Consider the following 26,328-nt stretch of genomic DNA (forward strand, 5'->3'; position numbering starts at 1 on the left):
GCCAAGAGTCAAAGCTGGCTTGCTGCAATAACTCCACCAACCCTTCTTGATACTATGCATGTATGTAGGATCTGATGTAAGTCTTGCTGAGTACCTTTGTACTCATGTTGCTATAATCTACATTTTTACAGAAGACGCTGCAACCCCTTCTGATGGGTTCTATGTAGACGTTGACATCAACGAGTAGGCTAAAGACCCAGGTGGTGACCCTGAGCTTGTGAAGGACCATGTAGTATAGCTAGGCTTTCCAAGCCTCTTCTATTTTACTAGTTGTCTGTACTCAGACAAGTTACTTCCGCTGCTGGTTTGTATGACTGTATGACTTGTATGTGGGGTCGTGAGACCCGTACCTTTGTGTATGTTATGTATGGCTCCCTGAGCCTTAAATAAAGTACTTGTGTCATAGAGTCATGTTGTGATGCTTCGTTGTATTTGCACATATCGAGCATATTGTGTGTATGATTGAAATGCTTGGTATGTGTGGGATCTGACTATCTAGTTGTTTATCTTTAGTAGCCTCTCTTACCGGGAAATGTCTCCTAGTGTTACCGCTGAGCCATGGTAGCTTGCTACTGCTCTGGAACACTTAGGCTGGCCGGCATGTGTACTTCTTCGTTCCTGTGTCTGTCCCTTCGGGGAAATGTCACGCTTTGAGTACCGGAGTCCTGTTAGCCCGCTACAGCCCGGTTTACCGGAGTCCTGTTAGCCCAGTGCTACAGCCCGGACCCACTTGCTGATGACCGACACGTTCGAAGCTGTGTCATGGATGCCTGTCCCTGTAAGTATGTGCCACTTTGGGTTTACGACTAGTCATGTCAGCCCGGGCTCCTTATCATATGGATGCTAGCGACACTATCATATACGTGAGCCAAAAGGCGCAAACGGTCCCGGGAAAAGGTAAGACGACACCCGTGGGGATACCGTGCGTGAGGCCGCAAAGTGATATGAGGTGTTACCGGCTAGATCGATGTGACATCGAGTCGGGGTCCTGACAGATGTCCTGTTTGGTGACAGCAGCCACTATCGACGTGAACCAAGCTGGTTCGAGGTGGTGGACCTGTCCTGCGCGTACGACGAATTGCTGGGCCGGCCCGCGGTCGCCAAGTTCATGGAGGTTCCCCATTACGCACATCTAAAGATGAAGATGTCGAGTCCCAAGGGCCTCATTACCGTCACCGGCGATTACCGCAAGTCCCTGGAGTGCACCCGAGATGGCTCCAAGTTGGCCGAGTCGCTGGTCATTGCCGAGGAGCGGCGCCAGCTCGACCGGGTCGTCGCCCTGGCAGGCGAGGTCTCCGCTACGTCGATCCCGACCCAGGACCCGGCTGACGAGGCCACCTTCAAACCCTCCATGGAGACCAAGATAGTGAAGCTAAACCCGGAAGACCCCAACTGCAGCAAGTAAGTTGTCGTAGGCGCCCGCCTCAACAGCAAATAGGAAGGTGAGCTCGTCGACTTCCTCCGTGAGAATCAGGATATCTTCGGATGGACTCCCAAGGACATGCCGTGTACCCCGAGGAAGTACGCCGAGCACAAACTTCACGTCCGCAGGACGCCAAGCCTGTCTATCAACCCCTACGATGATTTTCCAAAGAGAAGATAAGAACCATTGGTGAAGAGGTCGCCAAGCTTTTGGCGGCCGGCTTCATAATGGAAGTATTTCACCCCGAGTGGTTGGCCAATCCAGTCCTCGTCCTGAAGAAGAACAAGACCTGGCGCATGTGTATCGATTACACCAGCCTCAACAAGGCCTATCCCAAGGATCCGTTTGCTCTCCCACAGATCGACCAAGTCATCGACTCAACCGCTGGGCGCGAGCTCCTATCCTTCCTGGACGCTTACTTCGGCTACCACCAGATCAAGCTGGACCCGGACGACGCCCTGAAGACGTCCTTCATCACGCCCTTTGGGGCGTATTGCTACATCACCATGTCGTTCGGCTTGAAGAACGCCGGCGCCACCTTCCAGCGTTGCATGCAGAAATGCATGCTGCCGCAACTCGGCCGCAATATCCATGTTTATGTGGACGACATCGTGGTGAAGACCAAGCAGCACCTCACGCTCCTCGACGATTTGAAGGAAACATTCGCCAACCTCCGCGAATACAAGGTCAAGCTTAACCTGGAAAAGTGCGTCATTGGTGTCCCGGCCGGAAATCTACTCCGCTTCCTCGTCTTGGAACGCAGCATTAAGGCGAACCATGAGAAGATCAAGGCCATCGAGCGCATGTGCAAGCCAGCTCGGCTGCGCGATGTCCAGAACGGATGCTTGGCCTCGGTCAGCCGGTTTCTTAGCCGGCTGGGCGAGAGGGCGCTACCCCTGTACCAGCTGACGAAGAAGACGAACCCCTTCGAATGGAACGACAAGGCATACGAGGCCTTCCAGGACCTCAAGCGCATGCTCTCCACCTTACCAGTCCTGGCCGCGCCGACCGACAAGGAGCCACTGTTGCTCTACATAGCCGCGAACTTGCGGGCGGTCAGCACGGTGCGGGTGGTCGAGCGACCAGAGAAGGGCAAGATCCAAGCCGTCCAGCGCCCAATCTAGTACCTGAGTGAGGTGCTCTCCATCTCCAAGCAGAACTACCCGCAGTACCAGAAGATGTGTTACGGCGTGTACTTTACCGCCAAGAAGCTGAAGCAGTATTTCAAAGAGCACGTCGTCGCATGACGCCTATCTGAGAAATCATCGGGTGCCGGGATGCCTCCGGCCGGGTCGCCAAGTGGGCGATCCAGCTAGCCGGCCACACCATCCTCTATGAGCCCAGCACCACGATCAAGTCTCAAGCCGTGGCCGACTTCCTCGTCGACTTGACCGAGACCCAGTACTTGCCGCCGCCCCCCGACTCGACGCATTGGCGAATGCATTTCGACGGATCCAAGATGTGAATCGGCCTGGGGGCCGGCATCGTACTGTCGTCCCTGAAGGGCGACCGGCTTCGCTACGCACTCCAGATCCACTTCGCCGCCTCCAACAACGTCGCCGAGTACGAAGCCCTTGTGCACGGCCTCCGACTTGCCAAGGAACTTGGCATCCGGCATCCTGTGCTATGGCGACTCGAACCTGGTGGTGCAGCAGTGCTCCGGTGAACGGGACGCCCGTGACTCCAACATGGCAAGCTACCGCTTCCTCGTCCAGAAGCTATCCGGATCCTTCGAGGGCTGCGAGTTCCTCCACGTCCCGCGTGCGGAGAACGAAGCAACCGACACGCTCGCCAAGATCGCCTCGTCCCGACAAGCCATCCCGTCTGGCGTCTCCCTTGAGCACCTGTGCAAGCCGTCCGTCAATCCATCACCGGACTCTGAGTCCATCCACGTTCCAGATGACCCGGCCGCACCTCAATCCGGCCCGGGGGCTGCTGAACCCGGCCTGGCGGCTGTTGAACCCGGCCCCGGGGCTGTTGAACCCGGCCCGAGGGCTGCTGAACCCAGCCTGGGGGCCGCTCAGCTCGTCCCGGCCACCATCGCCCCAGACCCAGCCGTCGCCATCCCCGACCCGGGGACTGCCCAACCCGGCTCGGGGGCTGCCGACTCGGAACCCACCCTGGTGGCCGTCTTCGCCGTGGTTATGACTCCATCTTGGGCCCTCCCAATATCAGAATTCCTGGAGAGCGGGGTTCTCCCCATGGACGAGACCGAAGCTCGGCAAGTGCAGCGTCGGGCATCCGCCTACAGCATCATCAACAACGAGCTCGTCAAGCGCAGCTCCACCGGCGTGTTCTAGCGCTGCGTCGAGCAGGAACAGGGCATCGACATCCTCCTCGACATACACCAGGGCGAGTGCAGGCACCACGCCGCATCGCGATCCCTGGTGGCCAAGGCGTTCCGCCACGGTTTCTACTGGCCCACAACCCTTTAAGATGCCGAGTCGCTCGTCCTCAAGTGTGAGGGATGCCAGCGCTTCAGCAAACGCAGCCACCAGCCGGCGTCAGCACTCCGCACCATAACGATCGCCTGGCCCTTCGCGGTCTGGGGACTCAACATAGTGGGACCCTTCAAAACCGCTCGAGGCGGCATGACGCACCTACTGGTGGCAGTGGACAAATTTACAAAGTGGATCGAGGCAAGACCAATCAAGAAACTGGACGGGCCGACAGGCGTTTGGTTCATCAAAGACATAGCGGTGCGCTACGGCATGCCGAACAACATCATCACGGACAACGGCACCAACTTCACCAAGGGCGCGCTCGAGCAATACTGCTCCTTCTCCGGCATCCGCCTCGACCTGGCCTCCGTTGCTCATCCGCAGCCCAACGAGCAGGTCGAGCGGGGCAACAGACTCATCCTGTCCGGCATCAAGCCACGACACGTCGAGCCACTCATCCGCTCACCCAACAACTGGCTTGATGAGTTGCCGGACGTTCTCTAGAGTCTACGCACCACGCCGAATTGGTCGACCGGGTTCACCCCGTTCTTCCTTGTCTATGAAGCCGAAGCCGTCATCCCGACCAACGTCGAGTTTGACTTGCCGCGCGTCACGATGTACACCAAAGCCGAAGCCAGATAAGCCCGTGAAGATGGCGTCGACCTGCTCGAAGAAGCACGCCTCCTGGCGCTCAGTCGTTCGGCCATCGACCAGCAAGGCCTGAGGCACTACCACAGCAAGAAGATCAAGCCCCTCGGGATCCGCGAGGGCGACCTCGTCCCCGACTCATCCAAGAGCAAGTAGGCCAGCACAAGCTGTCCCCTCCATGGGAGGGCCCATTCATCGTGAGCAGGGCCTTGCGCGACCGCAACGCCTACTACCTCATCGATGCACGCAAGTCAAGAAAGCGCAAGAAGGACATCGCCGGCGAAGAAATGACCCGGCCGTGGAACGCGGAACTCCTCCGCCCGTTTTATAGTTAGCCGCATGAGTGTATGTCTCGTCGCCTTTTGTAAACGCATGAAACTATGGGGTTCCCGAACGAGACTCGAGGGTTGCCTTTTGTCGACCAATTTATTGTGTCCCTACTTACCTGCATCACTATGCCACTGAACCCGGCCACCGGTCCGACCCGCTCGACCCGGGGGCTCGGGGGCTGGCCGGCTCGGTCGCCACCCCGCCGCCTTACTTGGTGATTCCTAATACAGTTAGGATGCCGCGGTCCCCCACTTCGCCCTAAAGCCACAGATCCAGCTTTGGCTGTCGGCTAGAAAGCACAACGGGCTAGAGAACCTTTATGCTTCATACACAAAGTCAAAGGCTGCCGGGTCGATCAACCCGGCCCGCCGCTCAACAAACAAACAGCCGCACGACCGGCTGCTCGCCAACCGGCTTCGCCGGATTGCCGCCAGCCGGCCCAGTGGGTGTTTCGCTCACGCTCAACGTTTCGAAGGGCCCAAGTCCTGCATGCTCCTATCGAAGAATCAAACTCCTTGTCACAGAACGGAGCCTCAGATGTCTGACTCGCGTGGGGGGGGGGGGAGGTTTGAGAAAGGAAAAGCGCATGAAATCGGTCCAAAAAACGGAAGGCAAGAGCGAAAACACTCACGACATTTGCACACAAATATTTGAGAAAAGGCCCACGGACCGAGTTCATTACACCCTAAAACCCCCAGTGGGTGGGTGGACCTGCTACTTAACAAATTCTACTTAGAATATCTCAGGCATATCCAGCGCCGCGTCGCGATGTCGACGGCTCTCCCCTGGCGGCCTCCGGGTCCAGCGAGGCGCCGGTGTCCTCCTCGGCACCCCCATCATGGTAGACGCCTGTCTCCTCCAAGCTCCCCTCCGGATTGCAAAGAAGCAAGTCATAGTCTTCGCCATCCACGACCCTGCTGTCTTCCCTCCGCTCTGAGTGGAACTCGTCGTGGAAGGCAAACTCGGCGATATAGCTGGCCTAGGAGGCAATCTGGCCGGCTTGCTCCTGCAAGAGCTCCTCCGAGCCGACCTGCTGGCCCATCAATGCTTCCAGCTACAGGTCTGGATGCCAAGACAGCGCGAACCGGAGCGCCATCTCAGCACCGGCACGAGCGGCAGAGACGTGCCACTCGTGAAGCCGGTCCGGCCCCATCTCCAACCAACGCGCCAGGCGCGTGAAGCTGCTCGGCTCAACGGAGTCCGGCCAAAGGGTCGTCGTCATCGTGGTGCCGGCCTAGGATAGTTGCCCCATCTGCATTCCCAAGACCCGCAGGCGGGCCTCATCGGCAGCGATGATTTCCGGGAAGGTCCACGGCTCCCGTGGATCCGTCCCAGACCCAATGACTCCGGCCGGATCGTGCTGATAGCGGACGGCTTCCTCCGCCAGCCGTTGCCTCTCCGGGAAGGCTCCTGGCACAAAAGGAGAAGCATATCAGAAGAAGAATAACAAGGACGAAAGGCCGGATCCCAACCCAGCAAAATGCAAGAAAAAGCACTTACTGGAGAAGGACTCTTCCAGGTGTCGCGCTTCGAGCAACGTACCATGATGCTCCCGTTCAATGGCGCGGTCGCGCTCCTGGAGCGCCTTCTCCGGATCGGTCGCCTTGGCAAGGGGCGCCTTCTCCAGATCGGTCGCCTTGGCAAGGGGCGCCTTCAGCTCGGCGTCCTTGTCGTCGACCACCTTCTCGACCGCCTCACGGCGACGGGCCTCGTCCTGACGGGCCCCCTTGGCCGTGGTAACCTGCCCCCGCAGGCGATCCACATCGGCTTGGAGCCAGCCCTTGTCGTCGGCCAGCTGGCCGTGCTGTTGGTCTGCCTCGACCAGGGCCTGCTGCGCCTCCACCACCTTGGCGGCTTCCTCCTTAAGAAGCTCCACCTCGGCCTCGAGGTGGCTCTTGTGACCTGCCAGCTACTCATGCAGCTGGTTGGCCTTGTCGAGAGACCATCGGGCCGTGGCCGCCTCCGCCCTCGCCTGCGCTGCCTCGACGCCAATACGGCCGGTTTCAGCAACGAGCCGGTCATAGTGATGACCGGCCCGGAGCAGACGAGTCTGCCAGGACGGAACCTCGGCTGAGAAAAAGAAGAGGTCAACGAATGAGAAAGCAAGACTTAAGATTTGGCCCAACAGTTACACTATTGGCCCGAATCTCAGGGGCTACACCCAGTGGGTGCACTAGCCCGCCCCCACTAGAAAAGAGCACAAGGATACCTGCGGCTACGCGAAGCTCCTCCTCCTTGGCGGCGAGCTGCTCCTTGAGCTCCCGATACTTGTCCAGGAGACGATTGAAGGCGGCGACCCGGTAGGCGTCGAGATGCTAAAGAAGGCAGAAGTCTGAACAAGGACAACGCTCTAAAGATTCGACCCAACTACTACGTAGTTGGCCCAAACCTCGGGGGCTATACCCAGTGGGTGCACTGGCGCACCCCCACAAAGAAGAAATTGCGAGAAAGAAAAGGCTTACCAGAACGGCATTCTCCAGGTCATGCGTCTGCTCCACCTCGGCCTGGGCGAAGGCCTCGAGCCGGTCCGTCCGGCCACACAGGCGGCGGCTGATGGCGTCCAGCACCGCCTCCTCCTGGGTCTGAGGCCCGAAGACCACGGTGCCCCTGCTACGCGCCGGTTGCGTTGCGCCGGCTCGGCTCCCTCCCTGCCGGGGCACCAAGGCGTGCTCCCCACTGGCCAATCCAGAGGTGGCCAGCACCTCCTCCGAAGACCCTCCCGGCACCATTGATGACCCGGACGTCGGGACACCCTGTGTTACCGCCTCTGGTCCAGATGCCGGGATGGCCTGCTGCGCCACCACCGGCCCAGCTGCCGGGGTGGCCTCCGGCACCGCCGCCCGTGGCGCCTCCTCCAACACCGGCGCCGCCTCCGGCACCGCCTCCGGCAGCGCCTCTTCCAAGACGGCGCCGCCTCCACCGCCATCAGCCCCCGCTCGCTCGACAACGTCGACCCGCGGCGGGGTGTCATCCTCCGCCTCCACGACCTCCCGGTCGAGGATCACCACCTTAGCCCGGCCTTCACGGCAGCGCTGCCTCACCGACGACGGCTCGAAGACCGTCACTGCCACCACCGTGCCCTCCGGCATCTCGCGCCAGGCCGGCTCCGCGCCGGCTCACGCCCATGCCGCCGCCGCGTCGGTCCAAGCCCAGACCGACGCCTCCTCCAGCTCCGCCTCGGCCCTGTTCCTGTGCCGCCAGGCCAAGCCTTCGGCGTCGTTCGGGTCCAGGCCGAGGTCCGAGTTGGCCCGTCCCTCCACCTTGGCCTGGTCGGCGAGGTCGGACCGGCTCCTGCGGAACGCGGTCCCTTTGGCGACCGCGACGTCCGCCGCCGCCCTTGCCAGCGTGATTGGCGACCTGAAGAAGAAGACAGAATGAGCAAGGAAGAAATAAGGCCAGCTCGACAATCCGGATGCGTACGGGAGATGAAGCTTACGCCGACAAGGCCAGGACCGGGGTTGGCCTCCCGTGCCCGGTGCCGCGCTTCCTCTTGGACGGCCTCCCGGCCCTGGCCGGGTCCGCCATGCATTTCAGGGCCCATGGTCGCGGCGCGAAGCTGTCTTTCCCATGCGGGCGGCTCGGCGCCGCCCAACGCAAAGACCCGGCTCCGCCCGCATCGTGCCTCCCCCGCCCAACGCCGATGCACCAACAACTGGTGTCAGCATCACCCGTACCATGCCGTGGTTAGTAGTTCAAGACACATTAAGAAAAATACAAGACTTACCCGCGCGACGCCCAGCGCCGGCGTCGGCCTCGGCCTCCTCTTCCCCGCCGCGGGCCGCGGGCTCCTCTGGCGCCACCGGCGCCACCTACGATGGAGCCCGGGCGTAAGGATGCCGGATAGCATTCAGAAGCACCTCCCGTGTCATGTCAGGACGAACGAGAAGGTGCGCAGCCGCAAAGGGAGACGACCAGACACTCACCTATGGCGTCGGGTTCGACTCGCTATACGACACCTTGCCGAACCGCCAGTCCTCCCCAAGGTTGGCCTCGGAGATGTCGTTCACGCGGCACACGATCTGCTCCATAGTCAGCTGCGTCGACCCCATGCGGTTGGGGTCTTGAAGGCCGACCATTTCACCGATGAGGCAGGAGCGCCTCTGCAGCGGGAGGACCCGACGCATGATGAACACGACGATGAGGTCGGTGCCGGTGAGCCCCTCCCGCGTCCTCATCACCGTCACCCGCTCGCAGAGATTGAGAATCTCCTGCGACGGGCGCCTAGGCGAATAGCCCCAGTTTTCCTTCACCCGCGGCAGCGCGATGGCGAAGACAGGAAGATTGATGCGGTCCGCACCCAAGTTGCGGATGTAGAAGAAGAAGTTCTGCCATTTCTTCGCAGAATCCTGCAGCGGGATCTTGTGGAAGTCCGTCCCCGACCGCTTCGAGATGACGGCGGCGCCGCAGTCGGCGAACTCTCCGGCCGACGGGCCCTGCTGCTTCAGGGAGAAGAAGCACGCCCAGATGTCGATCGTGGGCTCGACCCCCAGGTACCACTCGCAGAGGGTGACGAAACCGGAGAGCTGGACGATGGCGCCAACGCCGAGATGATGCGGCTAGAGCCCGAAGAACTCCAGGAATGTGCGGAAGAAGGTGCTCGCCGGCAGCCCAAACCCGCGCTCGAAGTGTGTGAGGAAGACCACGCGCCCCTGCTCATCGGGCTGAGGCCTCTGCTCGCCGCGCGGCAGACGGACGCCGACATCCGTCTCCCGTGGCAGGCGCTGCCTCGCCCGAAGATGGGTGATGTCCTCGGTGGTGACATTCGAACCCATCCAGGAGCCCGACGGCAGTGCCATGATCGAAGGAAGGAGAAGGAAGATGGATGGCGAAGGAGTTCTACTCGGAGCAGCGGGCGCCGCAGTGCGTCGGTTGCAAAGAGCGGAGCAAGAGCAAAGGGACAGGATGGCACGAGCGAGAATGATGTCCGCCCCCCTGCCCCCCTCAATTTATAACCCTCGATTTGAACATGGGTGAGTGGGATAGTCTGCACGCGCCCGTTCCACTACCCTGCAATAAGTGCCCATGTACACGCGCAGTAACTGCCCGGGGAAGAGCATCCGACCCCCGGACGCCGCAATAAATCCGCGCGCGTGGGCCAAGGGCATGCAGGGCCTGTCGCCCAGTCCCGTCACGCGCGTGGCCTGTCAGGCCCCTCCGACTTCCGGGCACCACGTGGTGCCCGTGCGAAGCCCGAGGGATTGCCCCCAGATTCGATGGACTCCTCAGTTCCCGCCACGGCCGGGATGCCACGATCCGGTTTCCGAGAAAACCGACACATAGTGGGTGTTGTCGGACCCAGTGCTCGCAGAATCCGCCATGCTTAACGGGGAAACTGCGAAGGCCCACTCATCCGAAGACGGCGGACCTTCACATCTTCGGGGACTACAATCGGGGGGACGAACCCCGGGCAGGCAATGGAACCCGGATCCTCTTCAAAAACAACGGGGCTGGCACCTCCCCTCAAACAGGCACAGGCTTGGCCGGGTCGCTCGACCCGGCCAAGCCCCGCAACCCTGCCAAACTCACCGACTCGGCAAAGACGCGTTGACTCGGCCTCAACAACTAGCGCAAGACAGGCGAACCCGGCACAAACAAAGCTTCCTCGACATGCCAGCTCCACCCGTGGCGTGCTCCACAATCCAGCCACGGGTCAGCTCCCGTCCCATCCAGGCCGTACGATTGGACAAGTCTTCAATCAACGATGACCAAGGCAACAGTGCCCCGCCCATGCCTCTGGTTAGCCGGAGCGTGGCAACAGTGCCCCTCACCTACCCGCTGACTAGGGTCGGCGTGGCTACAGTGCCCTCGCCCTCACCGCTGACGACACCAAGCGGCAAACTGATGGAGAGCCACTATACACGACTCGACTCAGCCACGCCCTGACGATCGACAAGACAATGCACAGTCCCCCTAGGCACACGGGGCCCGCACCTAGGGGACCCCGGCGAACCGCAGGCCCTCGGCGGGACCCAGCCCAGGTCCCCGGACAGTGACAATCCGGACCCACCGACTTGTAACATTACCATTGTACCCCTGGGGGGTTGGTCTATAAAACCCCCCAGGAGCCCATGCTCATATGGGCATGGGACGAGAGAAAGGCAAGTAAGCACAGAACTAGACACCGAAACGTCAACACCAGAGAGAAGGACCTGCCCAAGCCTTGGCCAGCTTCCTTCCTCCCCCATACAGCTCCAGGAGCAACATTGTACTATCGAACATCCAACTACACTCGGCAGGACGAGGGGTGTTATCTCTCCGAAGAGCCCCGAACATGGGTATGTCTGGCGTCCCGCGCCCGCTCATGCCAACCTCGCCTTTGGAGCCCACCAGCGCCCTTGAGCCTCCTCCTCTCTTTAGCAATCCCTTGGCATCTGCCGTGCGCCCACCACGACACTCACACTTAACAATCTTCTTCTAGCTACCCCCCTCTCAATCTTCTCCTATATCCCCAAAACCAATAAGACCATCCCTTCGTTTAATTCCCCCTACATGCACCATTGATATATAGTAGTCTTCCTTGGTGTCTCTCGAACAAACATGTTCTCTCGATGTCGACTCCTCTCACGCGCACACACCTTCTCTTCCCTCTCTACGGGCATTTTCTCTCTCGCACCCCATCGTTGGTGGCCTCCTTATTATGTAGAAAAAATGAATACTCCCCCTGCTAGCTGGGACCCACGTTGGTGGGAGGCTGACTTGTGGGCCTACTAAGTTGATAGGGACGGAGAGCTTTGTCAACTTAGTCAATATGAATGATTCTAGCTCAAGTGACCGTACGATGTCCATCCAATGTCCATAGTGCTTCTTCAACCTCTGGTCTTCTTGCTCCAGCCGCCCAAACCAGCACCGGTCGTGCCTCCTGCTCCTGCCTCCTGTGCCCGTCTACGATGCGGCGGAGGCCTCATCGCCTCTACTACTCCCACTGCTGGCCAGGCCATCCCTCTACTCACCCACACCCCCTGTTATTCTGCGGCGATGGCAGTCTCACACCGCAGCCGAACGAGTGAACCCTCATACTCCTCTACGCGTGGGCATCCACTGCCGCGTCTTCCCCGGCTCCGCGTCGTCCGACTTCCTAGGCCTCACCGTCGTCCACCACCCTGGTGCTCTTGGCGCGGCGTGGTCAACGTGGTCAAGGAACGACTTCCATCCGAAGAGTACTGTATGTGGAGAGGCTGACAACTGGGTCCATGGCGGCCGCAAGGAAGTGCCTCCTTATTACGTGCAAAATAATTATTCCTCCACCTGACAGCAGGGACCCACCGGACGGGCCACCTTATTTCACGAAAAAACATTTCCCCTGACTGCTGGGACCCACCAGTTACATCTTCGCACGCAAGGAAGTGCGTCCGGGCAAAAAAAACGAATTGCCCCCCTGACTGCTGGGACCCGCCATCTACATCTTCGCATGCAAGGAAGTGCCTGACAATTGGGACCCACCTTGTCGAAGCGTACGTAGCGTTGTCATTATGGTCGCGAACGTGTACGTACATACTCGTTGATGTAGAGGTGCACACATGTCATAGTAGAGGCGCGCATGTAGCATGTACACATACGTACAACGGCCAGTGTGCAAGAAAGAAATTACAACCACGTACGTACATACTGGCGGGGTCTCGAACGCCTACACGCGCATAGGTATGGCCAGGGCTCGTGTACATGGCTGGGTCGGAACGGAGAAATAGCGTCGTCGTCATGTTCATGGGGAGCCAATCGGCTGGGTCGGAACAGAATGCGTCGTCGTGTTCATCGGAAGGGCTTGGACAGAACAGCCGATGGAAACGAGGCCTGGCGTGCCGCAGAACGGAGGAAACGGCCTTGTGTTCGACCGGCCATGTTCGAAATGGGATCCTGTTCATCGGGAGGGGTCTGGCATACTGCAAAATGGAGGAAACTGACCTCCTACGGTCGAAATGGGGTCCTGTTGATCGGGAGGGGTGTGGTGTACCGTAAAATGGAGGAAACGAACTTGTGTCGGAGCGCTACGGTCGAAACAGGGGTCCTGTTCATCGGGAGGGGTGTGGCGTACCACAAAACGAGACTCCACGGGATACTGTTCATCTCCACCGTCGACCTCCTCCAGCCTCCACGGGCTACTGTTCATCCACCGTCGACCTCCTCCAGCCTCCACCTGCGAATGTTCATTCACGAGCTCATGTTCATCCAGCCTCCACCGCGCGCTACTCCATCGGCTACTGTTCAACTAGCCCTCTCCATGGGCTCCTTTTCAACCACCCCTCCACGGGCTACTATTCATCCATCCCTCCATCGTCTACTGCTCATCCAGCCCTCCACGGGGTCGTCCTATTCATCTAGCCCTCCACGGGGGTCCTGTTCATCCAGCCCCAATTGGCTCGATCGATCGGGGTCCTGTTCATCCAGAGGCAACACCACGGGGTCCTATTAATCCACCCCCACCGCTCACTGTTCATCTAAACCCACTAGCAACGCTCACTGTTCATCCAGAGGCAGCATCAATCGGCTTCAATTAGCAGTAGTAGCGAAGGAATCGCTCGATCGGGTTCACTTAACAGCCATCGATCGATCGCTCGGGTTCAGTAACGCATAGCCTGTAGTGCAATCACTTGGGTTTAGTAGGTGAACGCCTCGCTCGGGTTCAGTTAGAGCCCAACGCCTCGCACCCACGCGCATATGTGTACAAGATAAATGTGCATCGCTCGGCCCCGACCACCCACCGTAACCGGGAACTCCCCGAAATTTTCCTTGCCCTCGCTTCTACCACGGTTTTTTCCATCATGGACGGCCCAAAGAATGTCATGCAGTAGCATCTCCAGCCTGCCCAGGACGAAAAGCCCATTTTTTGTCATGATTTTTTGTCATAGAAGTTGGAGCCCACCACATCTATGATGATACTGGGTTTTGTCACAATTATCATCATAGAAGTGTCATAAGTATGATAGAATTTTTTTTTCGTTCGACCCAAAATGTCATGGATGTGTCTTTTTTTTGTAGTGCGTGTGCTACCGTTCTTCAAAATCTTGAACAAGGAAGGGCCCATGGTGTGGACCCCGGAGGCAGACGCTATGCTGCAAGATTTGAAGACCTATCTTTCCTCTGTTCCCACCTTAGTCTCTCCTAAACCACAAGAGCCGTTGCTGTTATACCTAGCGGCAACCAATCAAGTGGTTAGTGCAGCACTAGTGGCACAACGGGAAGTGGAGAAGGAGTAGACACAACTGCCATCCCCTCTGGAGAGGAAAGCGGACTTGTCCCGGCAAAGGTCAGATGCAGATCAAAACAAGGAGGAGCAGGGCAATGGAGATAGTTCCAAGGTCACGACAAGGAGGAAGGTAGTGCAGCGCCCAGTGTACTTTGTCAGCTCCCTCCTACAGGGGGCTAGGTTGAGGTACTCTGGCGTGCAAAAGTTGATCTTTGGCCTCATCATGGCCTCAAGGAAACTGCGCAACTACTTCCAAGCCCACGAGATCACAGTTGTTACCTGCTTCCCCATGCAACATATACTGAGGAACCCTGAGGCCACTGGCAGAATACTAGAATGGGCTTTGGAGTTATCCAGCTTTGGTTTGAAGTTTGAAAGTACGTCAACTACTCAGAGCAGAGCACTAGCAAAGTTTATTGCGATGTGGACGCCTACCCCTGACGAAGATGTACTGGAGACAGTTACCCCTGACAAGTAAGCGCCCCAAGAGTGGATCATGTACTTTGATGGTTCCTTCTCCCTACAAGGTGCAGGAGCTGGCGTGCTTCTCGTTGCTCCCACTCGAGAACACCTCAAGTACGTGGTTCAAATGCATTTCCCCTGGGAGAAGGCTACCCACAACACTGCAGAATATGAAGGACTCCTTGCCGGGCTCTCGATCACAACAGAACTGGGAATCAAGAAGTTGATCATTCGGGGAGATTCACTACTCGTGGTGAGGCAAGTAAATAAAGATTATAAAAGACCATTGATGGAGGCATACATAGAGGAAGTGAGAAAGTTGGAGGAGCGCTTTGATGGATTACAAACAGAGCACGTGTCGTGTGCGGAAAACAGCATTGCTGATCATCTGTCAAAGTGCATTGCGCAAAAACTCCTTGTGGAACTAGGGACTTTTGTTCTCCCTCCATATCCCTGCCAACAATGGCCAAAAAAGAGGAGGAAACTGAACTCCGGCAAGAATCTCCAGGCAGAGCTTCTCGAAGCCCCCGATAGAGAGCTTGGCGGGAACAAATCCCCTTCGATCGGTGAGCTGCACCCTCCCGCCGAACTACCAGTCTTTGTGGTTGAGGCATGCGCTCTCAGGCTCCAACTTGGGCACGACACATAGTTCATTTCCTCCAAACAGGAGAACTTCTCGAAGAGCAAGAAGAAGCTGAAAGAGTAGCCCAGAGGGCCAATATGTATCAGTTCGTTGACGACATGCTATACAGAAGAAGGCCCAACAGTGTGAAATTGAAGTGCATTTGCCGGGAAGAAGGGAAGGAACAATTGGAAGATATACACAAGGGTATGTGTGGCTCCCACATTGGATCAAGGGCCCTTGTTGGAAAAGCTTCCAACAAGGTTTCTACTGGCCCACGACCATCCAAGATGCAGTTGATCTAGTCGCCAAGTGTGAAGCCTGCCAGTTCCACTCCAAGAATATCCATCAGCCTACCCAAGCTCTCCAAACGATCCCTTTGTTATGGCCATTTTTAGTCTGGGGGCTCGACATCTTGGGCCCCTTCCCCTGTGCTACCGGGGGCTTTGAATTCTTGTACGTTGCAATCGACAAGTTTACAAAGTGGCCGAAAGTGGAGCCAGTGAGGAAGGTGGCCGCACAGTCAGCTATCAAGTTCTTGAAAGGATTGGTGTGCCATTTTGGAGTACTCACCAAAGTCATCACTGGCAATAGCACCCAATTCACAAGCCACACCTTCATGTAATACGTTCATGCCCTTGGAAGCAAGGTCTCATTTGCCTCTGTTGCCCATCCCAGAAGCAACGGACAAGCTGAGAGGGCAAACACTGAAGTGCTGCGAGGACTCAAGACAAGAACATTTGATAGGTTACAGAAGTGTGGCAGGCAATGGATCGACGAGCTGCTGGTGGTTCTTTGGTCCCTCCATACGGCACCAAATCGAGCTACCGGCCAGACTCCCTTCTCCCTAGTCTCTGGGGCAGAAGAAGTGATCCCCACGGAACTCATATACGGATCACCTTGAGTACTTGCCTACAATGAAGTAGCGCAAGAACAGTATCAGTGTGACGATGTTGTGCTACTTGAGGAGAACCATCTCTGGGCTGCTATGCGTGTTGCACACTACCAGCAAGCCCTATGCCGCTATCACGTCCGCAAGGTTCATGCCCGGAGCTTTGAGGTAAGCGACCTTGTCCTTAGGCGAGTTCAGTCCGCCAAGGGTGCAAACAAGTTGACGCCGAAGTAGGAAGGCCCTTACCGGGTAGTACGAGTCACCAGACCCGGCGCAGACTGTCTGGAGACCGGAGATGGCATTTAGTTGCAAAACTCATGGAACATTGAGCATCTCCGTAAGTTCTACCCGTAAGGCGCGCCCGACAGCCACTCTTTTGTACAAGCCTTGCCGATGTTGCATGTAACCCTTTTAAAAAGCCAGGCGCAGACCCTGAGCAATAGTTAAATAAATGAAGTGTTGGGGGCCCCAACAAAAAAACTTGCATGCAGGGATAAGTATATCATGAGCATAGCATGATCATGTAGATAAGAACACATGTAGCTCTGTTTTCATCTGCGTTAGGCTGTAGGGTTCTTGCCGCGGACTTGGTCCCGAAGAGAAGAAATGTAGACGAGCCTACATAGCGGTCCCCGACAAGCCAAACAGATAAGTTCCTTCTTATCCATACCTGTTCTGGAAAGTGAAAACTTGTCCATATGAAAACCTCATCACCTTCGAAACATAGGTGCTCCCATCCTTTGTCCCGAATGTTGCTTCGGTCAAGGTGGTCGTAGTGGACTTTGACGGAGAAGGTTCGACGAGGAGTTGGTCCCTTATAGTTTTGTGCCTGGCAGGCCTAGCCCCGCAGCAGCAAACTAAAGGCACCGACAGGATAGCTTTCTGGAGAAAACTTGTTTACTTAAACGTATAGAGGCATCTCGCCCCTGCATGGACATAACATATGCACAAGTACCAGGCAAGGCTTATATTTTTCATTAATATGCTGATAAGCAAGTACAGATCCTACAGAACACAAACATGGGTAATGAAGATTACATAATTTAGACTAAAGTTTGACAAATGCCTACACATTTTAGGCTGAAAAAAGATAAGTGCCCTGTAATCCCTTTCTTGCCCCTATCCTCCTAGGAACTACAGTGGGAGGTGAAGAGGGCAAAAGGAGTGCCTGAGCAGAAGCCCAGCCCAATCCCGTCAGGGCTTGTCGGGCATAGCCTAACAAACAGAAGTGGAGAGGCTGTAAAGGAGAGGGATGGAGGGAGCAGCACGGTGGTGCCCTGGTCACCACCCCCAGGGCCAGCAAGAAGTCACAGCACAAGCGCCGGCGGGGAGAGCCACTGGAGCTTAGCTGGAAGACTGCTGCAGGAGGCGAAGGCACCAAGAGAGTGAACCCCTCCTCGGCAAGCGTCCTAAAGAGGCTGGTGATAATGGTGCGGAGGAGGGAGGGGAAGAGCGGAAAGACAAGGCACGCCGGCCCCTCGGCCTGTCGCCTCCCCCGGAGAAACAGCAGGCGATGGCGACGTTTGAGGTGCATGCGGAGCACCGCTCCCCACCTTGGTGGGCAGGAAGGCTCCGCCGTCTTCAATATTGACCCCGACTCCGCTGGAAGGAGCAATGTTGGGATTACCAAGGATCCCGAGCACTGTGACTGAGTCCTCGACTAAGGGGTCCTCGGGTAGCCGGACTATATACTTGGGCTGGACTGTTGGGCTATGAAGATATAAGCTAGAAGATTTCTTCCCGTGTCCGTATGGGACTCTCCTTTGCGTGGAAGGCAAGCTTGGTGATTCGGATATGTAGACTGTAGATTCCTTTCTCTGTAACCCACTTTGTGTAACCCTAGCCCCCTCCGGTGTCTATATAAACCAGAGGATTTATTCCATAGGAGAACAATCATAATCTCATAGGCTGGGCTTCTAGGGTTTAGCCATTACGATCTCGTGGTAGATCAACTCTTGTAATACTCATATTCATCAAGATCAATCAAACAGGAAGTAGGGTATTATCTCCATGGAGAGGGCACGAACCTGGGTAAACATTGTGTCCCCCGCCTCCTGTTACCACTAGCCTTAGACGCACAGTTCGGGACCCCCTACCCGAGATCCGCTGGTTTTGACACCGACATTGGTGCTTTCATTGAGAGTTCCACTGCGTCGTCACCAGAAGGCTTGATGGCTCCATCAATCATCCACAACAACGAAGTCCATGGGGAGATCTTCCTCCCCGAACAGATCTTCGTATTCGGTGACTTCGCACTACGGGCCAACTCTCTTGGCCATCTAGAGCAGATCGATAGCTACGCCCTTGGCCATCAGATCAGATTTGGAAGCCTGAATTTTGTGGTCGATATCCGTGGAGACTTGATCTTCGACCGATTCGAGCCCATGATGGTTGTCCCCTACCACCAAGATGAACATGACCTAAATCTACCATCTGGCCGCGCTCAGGAGATAGCGCCCATAACCGCTCTGTCCCTAGATCCCGAGCGGACCGCGCCGTCCGAGGACGGGAAGCTCAACCCTACCGCGGAAGACGCATACTCAGCAGCGTTCGAGCCGCACACAAACCAAACATCGAGCTAGGCTCGTGTGACCGGAACCTCGGATTTGTCTCTGGCCATAGGTTCTGGACCACGTGCACCTGCGCCCATCGAACCTGATTGGGCGCCGATCTTGGAGTTCAGCTCCGTGGACTTCTTCCAGCACTAACCTATAGGTGATGTGTTAAACTCGTTGAAATCCCTCTCCTTGTTGGAGGACTCTCGGCCGAAATATGTCCGGCTCGAATGGGAAGCGGACGACGTAGAACTTAGTTTCCAACCCACCACCCACTTTATAGCCACTGTCGATGAATTAATCGACATGCTTGACTACGACTCCGAAGACATCGATGGCATGGACAAAGATGCCAGAGAGGAGCATGAACCACCGCCTACAGGGTGTTGGATAGCCACCTCCTTGTACGACATATACATGGTGGATACACCCAAATAAAACAACGGCGACAATGAAAATCCAGTCGAGGATAAAATCCTGAGATACAACCAAAGCACCGACGTCAGCGGCGCCGCTTTAAGCCACACTGTAGTAAAAACAGCAACACCTCAACATGGCACCCGCAGGGTATGGGTATGGTTAATGCATGCCCAAACCCGCACCCGTCTCAATATTTTTTGCCCAAACCCGTTTCCGTACCCGCACCCCGGGTTTCAAATTATTCTCATACCCGTACCCGGCCAGGTATGGGTAATACCCACGGGTAAAAATACCTATCTCCGTATTTGTATGTTAGCATGTTCAATGTTGACTAAATAATCATCAAGAATTCAAATAATCCATTCATACATCATACACATTTGTCACTAGACCAATCAGCAACACAATCATGCATTGTAGAGATTCAAAAAAGTGTTAAATGTGGAGTGCAAAATTATTCACCAAATTGGACGCTTCTCATGCTTCGCCCTTTTCATTGGTGGAGCACATTGTTCCTCATAGGAGTAGCCGGGCGTTTCATAGGGCAGCCGTGGCCACGACCATTCCCTTTGTAGTCACCGCAACAGCTAAGAATTTTACCTTTTGAAGGTGGTTGGAGACGCAAGGAAGGGAGACGACAACAAATCTACTTCACAAGTTGTACTTAGGGTCTGGTAGCTTAGTTTTTTTTCAATCTAGTCAATGACACATGGGACGTACTTGACAGGGTGTAGTAGTATGCGGGTTTGTGGGTTCACTGGTATGGGTGTTGCCTTCCTGTACCCGTACCCGCCTTACCCGATGGGTATAATTTTTTCCCATTTAGAAACCCATGGATATTTTTATTTCCCATACCCTTACCCTAATAGGGTTTTTACCCGCCGGGTTTGCGGGTAGCGGGTACCCATTGCCATATTGAGCCAACACCGTCACAGGAGAAAACAACACTCTGGACGATGCCGAAGGCAATGAAGACCCCGTCGAGCCAACCTCCGAACGGGAGGAATGGGAAGAGTGGCGAGTCAGCCCTGATGAACAGGCCATGAATGAAAACTCAGAAGATAGCAACTACCTTCCGCTCTCCGAGGATGAGGTGAGCCTCGGTGGGGAAGAATTTATCATGCCCGAGGAGCCCGATGAATAGGAACGCTTTAAGAGTCGGCTAATTCCCATTGCAAGGAGACTAAAAAAGAAGAAGCAGCAGCTTCAAGCTGATCAAGATCTACTCGCTGACAGATGGACTGATGTCCTGGCAGCTGAGGAATACGGCCTCGAGCACCCAACAAAAAGCTACCCGAAGCGCAAACTGTTACCACAGTTCGATAACAAGGCGCTGGAGCCCGTCCTACTAGTGCATAATGCAGCTGACCGGCCACCACGCGGCCGGGACAAAGCGGCACCTCGAGCCGAACACCAGCCTGCACTAACTTGCCATAAAAACAGAAATACAACAGCTCAGGGACGCACATATGACCTGCGGTATGACCTGGAGAATAGAGCATGTCAGAACAGAGCGGGGGCGTGTGCTGATGTGCGATGACGGCCATCTGGCTGGACGCGACAAACATTACCACGTCCGGGCCGAAAACCGCAGACGAACTCCATCCGAGCTACGTCACAATTTAGCCCGATATAGAGGCACCCCAAACCCCCTTTGCTTCACTGATGAAGTAATGAAACATGAATTCCCAGAAGGGTTTAAACCCGTGACATCGAGTCATATGATGGCACAATAGACCCCGCGGTATGGATCGAGGATTTTCTTCTCCATATTCATATGGCCCGCGGTGATGATCTTCATGCCATCAATACCTCCCACTCAAACTCAAGGGACCAGCCAGGTACTGGTTGAACAGCCTGCCCGAAAACTCCATTGGTAGCTGGGAGGACTTGGAGGATGCCTTCCTCGACAAGTTCCAGGGCACATATGTCTGGCCTTCGGATACTGATGACTTAAGTCACATAGTTCAACAACCCAAAGAGTCAGCCAGGAAATTCTGGACTAGGTTCTTAACTAAAAAGAACCAGATAGTCGACCGTACAGACGTTGAAGCCCTATCGGCCTTTAAACACATAATCCACGACGAATGGCTCACCCGACACCTAGGCCAAGAAAAGTCGAAGTCCATGGCAGCCCTCATGACACTCATGACCCACTGTTGTGCGGGGGAAGATAGCTGGCTAGCCCGTAGCAATAACAACACAAGTGAACCTGGCACTTCCGAAGCTAGAAACAGCAACGGCAAGCCTCGACGCAATAGACACAAGCGTCGAAGCAACAGTGACAACGCCAAAGACACGGCTGTCAATGTCGGATTCAGTGGCTCTAAGTCCGGTCAGCGGAAGAAGCCATTTAAGAGAAACAATCCGGGCCCTTCCAGTTTGGACCGCATACTCGGTCGTCCATGTCAAATCCACGACACTCCTGATAAACCAGCCAATCATACCAACAGAGAATGTTGGGTCTTCAAACAAGGAGAAGGGGTCCCAAAGCAAGGATGATGATCAGGAGCCCTAGCCACCGAACACAGGGGGACAGAAGAAGTCCCCCCCAAGTTAAAATGGTAAACATGATATACGCTACCCATATAACAAAGAGGGAGTGCAAGCGCACACTCAAGGACGTCTACGCGATGGAGCCAGTCACCCCAAAGTTCAACCCATGGTCGTCCTGTCCGATCACCTTCGATCGGGGACCATCCGACCAGTATCCATCATGGTGGTCCAGCCGCACTGGTCCTTGACCCAATCATTGATGGATTGTGTCACAGCCCCAGTTCTGGCCTTGCGTGTTTTGCATAAGCCTCCATGCATCATGTCTAAATTTTTATGAAACTTTGAAATGGGGGCTGATAAACCCTAGCAACAAATGAAATTCAACTATGGTCTAAATAAAATCATTTTCACTGAACCCAAAATGCCCTTCTAAAATGTTCATCATCTTTGCCTTGGTCCAGAACCTCTCACAAAAATGGTGCACATTTTACTAGGACAACAGAGGGTCACTGAATTAAATCATATAATACTTGCATTTGGGCATTTAAATGCTATAGAATATTTTAAATGTCCAAATATTCATGAACTGAAATGTTTACTGTAGTATATATCCCCAACAGTGGTCATGAGCAGTTTCATGAATTTTGGGATTGTTTTAATATTTTAATTAAAGCCACAAAGTTGCAGAATAATAGAAAACAGGAAATAATAAAAAGGAAAGGAACTTACCTGGCAAAGCCCACCTGGCCTCGTACTGTAGCAGCCCAGCTGGGCAAAGCCAGCCCAGCCCACCAGGGCTCCTCCCTGTTGTCTTCCACCTCCTGCCAGTAGGCAGGAGGGCGTGTGGCCGCCGTGCACGCACACGCGCCCCAACCACCTCCTGCTTGCCGCTTCTCCCCGGACGCCCCAGAGATGCCACACACACCCCTGGCCCCTCTCCCACTCTCCCTGGACCTTTCCCCCTCCTCTGCTCTCTCTCTTGCGCAGCCCGAACGGGTTCGTCACCGCCGCCCGCCATAGCCGTGCCCACCGTGCTCCCCTCGCCTCGCTGTTGTGTCCTAGAGCTCCGCCCCATCGCCTTCTTCGTCTTCGTCAAGCCACACAGCTGGGGATGCCCTACTTCGACCTCGTTGCCGCCGTTTTCAACCGCGAGTGCTTGAGATCGCCGGCGCCGGTTCATCATCTGCGACTCATCCCTGAGCCCACTGAGCTTCTCCCCCGACCCCTTGTGAGCTCCTTCACCCTCCCCTATGCTCGCCCCCCCTCCGTTTCTCTCCGCTAGCCCGATTCCTCCGGAGCCGAGAGCTCATCGCCGCCGGCCATGATGCCGCCATTGTTTTAGCCACCACAGATCGCGCTTGAGCACATCAACGCGTTCAGTGCCTTCCTAGAAGCACGCCGCTCCCACCAGCTCCTCCTCCCGAGCAACCTAACGCCGAGCTCAAACTAACCCCAACTCCGGCCGCCGTCGAGGTCGACACCGTGCTCAACTCCGGCCACCTCGCGCCCTCCCACTACCACCGATAGATGTGCGCGAGCTCCAGCTCGCCTTAGAGACCAACCACGGCTCAAACCGCAGTCTGTAGGCAAAACCCGAGCCTTGCCGCCGCCTCTGCTCGTCGCCGGCGGCTAAACGCCGGCCTAACAACTAATTAGTATTAAGCTAATGATCGCAGACTCACAGAGATGTGGGCCTTGCTGCTTAATTAACTCTGGTTTAGCTTTTGTTTAGGTTAAACTAACCACACGGGCCCCACAGGTCAGTTTGACCCGGCCACGTGACACGTTGACCGACCCCACACATCAGTGCTGACTTGCTGACGTGGCTGTTGACCTAACCCCACCTGTAAGTGACCCAGACAGCACTGTGTGACTGACCAGTGGACCCCACTGGTCAGGTTTGACCTGGTCAGCCGCAGTTGACCTTCTGACATCACAGTGACGCAATGCTGACGCAGTTAATTATTTCCTGGATTTAAAATAATTCAGAAAATCCAAAAAATTGCCTAAACTTCTAAAAATCATAGAAATTCACCCGTAACTCCAAATGAAATAATTTATATATGAAAAATGATCAGAAAAATCCAATCTATCCACCTGTACCATTTTCATGCACGATAGAACAACTTAGGGCTGCTGTTTAGGCCAAATCTTATAATGGCATTTAAACCTTCACATATGGAGTTTGAATTTGAACCTAGGGTTCAAACCAACTTCATTTAACCTGCTGCTAGTTGCATTAGCTCAAACCACAGCATATTGCCATGTCATGATCGTGCATCATATTGTGCATTGCATTGATGGTGTTTCCTTCTGTGTTGCCGGTGTTTGTCCCCTCTCAGTAGACGACGTACCGACGATGAGTTCAATGACACCGATGAAGAACTATATTATCTTCAGAAGTGCCAGGCAAGCAAAACCCCCCTTGTTCATTCCGATACAATCCCACTCTCTCGCTCCTGCTCTCTTTTACTGCATTAGGACAACAACGACATATTTGTTACTTGCTGCGGTGCTGAACCCCTTATCCTCTGCATGACCTGTCATTGCCACAGTAAATAGATGAAACCCACTAGCATGAGTAGGAGTTGTTTGAGCCCTGATGTGCCTACTCATTCATGTTTGTTTGTCATGTCTGCTACTGCTTAGAGTTGAGTCAGGTTTGATTCATCGGGGATGAATTGGAGGTGTGTAAACATGTCCTACTGTGTGTGAGCTAAGTGTGTCAACACGGTTTGGTAAAGGTAGCGGTGAGAGGCCATGTAGGAGTACATGGTGGGTTGTCTCATTGCAGCCGTCCTCAGGAACTGAGTTCTGTGTTTGTGATCCATGAATAGTTACTACCATGCATTGGAATGCTTAAGTGCCCCTCTCGACTTATTAATCAACCTGATCTCTATCTAGGAGTTGCAACTAGTTTCTGGTGTTTGTAGGTAGTGTTAGTAGTCTACGAAGTGGCACCCGTTACAGGTGGGCTTGGGACAGACTAGGCACAGTGGCACGGTGTACCAAGTGGCACCTGGATGGTGGGCTTGGGAACCCTGCTCACATAGTTTGGGGCCGTGAGCGACACCCCGGCCGGATCTCCTTGCGGATGGAACCCGAATAGGAGATAAACCTGGACGAGAGACTTGTGTGGTTAGTCAGGCTGTGGCCGACTCCCTCGCCAGGCTTCCGCTTGAAGGTTGCCGAGATACACGAGGTGTACATGGCGGTAAGTGGCGAGAGCGTGTGTGAAGAAGTACACCCCTGCAGGGTTAATATGATCTATTCAAATATCCGTGTCCGCGGAAAAGGACTTCTGGGTTGCCTGTACAGTTCATAGACAAGTGAAAGTGGATACTCCAAAATGCGCAAGATAAGCGTGAGTGCTATGGATGGCGTTCTCGTAGGGAGACGGGAGCGGATCCATAGTGGTGTATTGATATGGTGAATATGTGGACTCGTGTGCGCCACCTCACTAGAGTTACTTGCAGTCGTAGTCCAGGATAGCCACCGAGTCAAAGCTAGCTTGCTGCAGTTAAACCCCACCATCCCCTTTGTTGATAATGATGCATATGTAGTTAGTTCTGATGTAAGTCTTGCTGGGTACATTTGTACTCACGTTTGTCTATTTTTTTTTGCAGAGAGACGTCAGTCTCATTAGTAGTTCCTCGTGGACTTCGACGTTTAGCTTTTTACCTCAGCTACGATCTTGTGCCCTCGGCAGGATCTGGTAGATAGTCAGGCTTCACAGCCTTTTTCATTTGTAGATGTCTATAATCAGACATGTTAAGCTTCCGCTTGTGCTTTGACTTTTATGCTCTGAATGTTGGGTCGTGAGACCCATGTTTGTAATATCTCGCTCCTTGGAGCCTATTGAATATATACTTGAGTTGTAGAGTCATATTGTGATGCCATGTTGTATTTGCACATATCGAGCATATTGTGTGTATGTTATTGAAATGCTTGGTATGTGTGGGATCTGCCTATCTAGTTGTTTATCCTTAGTAGCCTCTCTTACCGGGAAATGTCTCCTAGTGCTTCCACTGAGCCATGGCAGCTTGCTACTGCTCCGGAACACTTAGGCTGGCCGGCATGTGTCCTTCTTCGTTCCTGTGCCTGTCCCTTCGGGGAAATGTCACGCGATGAATGTCGGAGTCCTGTTAGCCCGCTATAGCCCGGTTCACCGGAGTCCTGCTAGCCCAGTGCTACAGCCTGGATCCACTCGCTGATGACCGACACGTTCGATGCTGGGTCATGGATGCCTGTCCCTGTAAGTTTGTGCCACTTTGGGTTTACGACTAGCCATGTCAGCCCGGGTCCTTATCATATGGATGCTAGTGACACTATCATATATGTGTGCCAGAAGGCGCAAATGGTCCTGGGCAAAGGTAAGGCGACACCCGTGGGAATACCGTGCGTGAGGCCGCAAAGTGATATGAGGTGTTACATGCTAGATCGATGTGGCATTGAGTTGGGGTCCTGACAGCTTTGGTATCATAGCTTGACTGCCTGTAGGATTACCAAGCCAAACTGGTCGAAGTTGAGTCTAGAAATTCTTTAGTTATATAAGGGAATTGATTGTGGGATGGAACATAAGGCTCTTTTACTCCTTTACCTTATGCCCTTCTGATCTGAGTCATCATATCTTTTCTACGGGGTTAAGGAACTAGGCTATCTCTTCTTTCTATCAGGATCACGTGTTACTAATCCATAGACATGTAAGATTGTTGGATTTAAGCCCAGTTCAGTTTCTAATACCTCTATGTGCTCATAGTTGATATCGGAACATTGATATTGTGCCTCTGAGTGACTATGCCACCATTTTTCTAGCATGTCTCCAATCTTTTTGAGCATTTACAGACGTTATGCTATC

Source organism: Triticum aestivum, chromosome 2B (genome assembly GCF_018294505.1).
Source record: "Triticum aestivum cultivar Chinese Spring chromosome 2B, IWGSC CS RefSeq v2.1, whole genome shotgun sequence".
In the NCBI taxonomy this organism is placed as follows: domain Eukaryota; kingdom Viridiplantae; phylum Streptophyta; class Magnoliopsida; order Poales; family Poaceae; genus Triticum; species Triticum aestivum.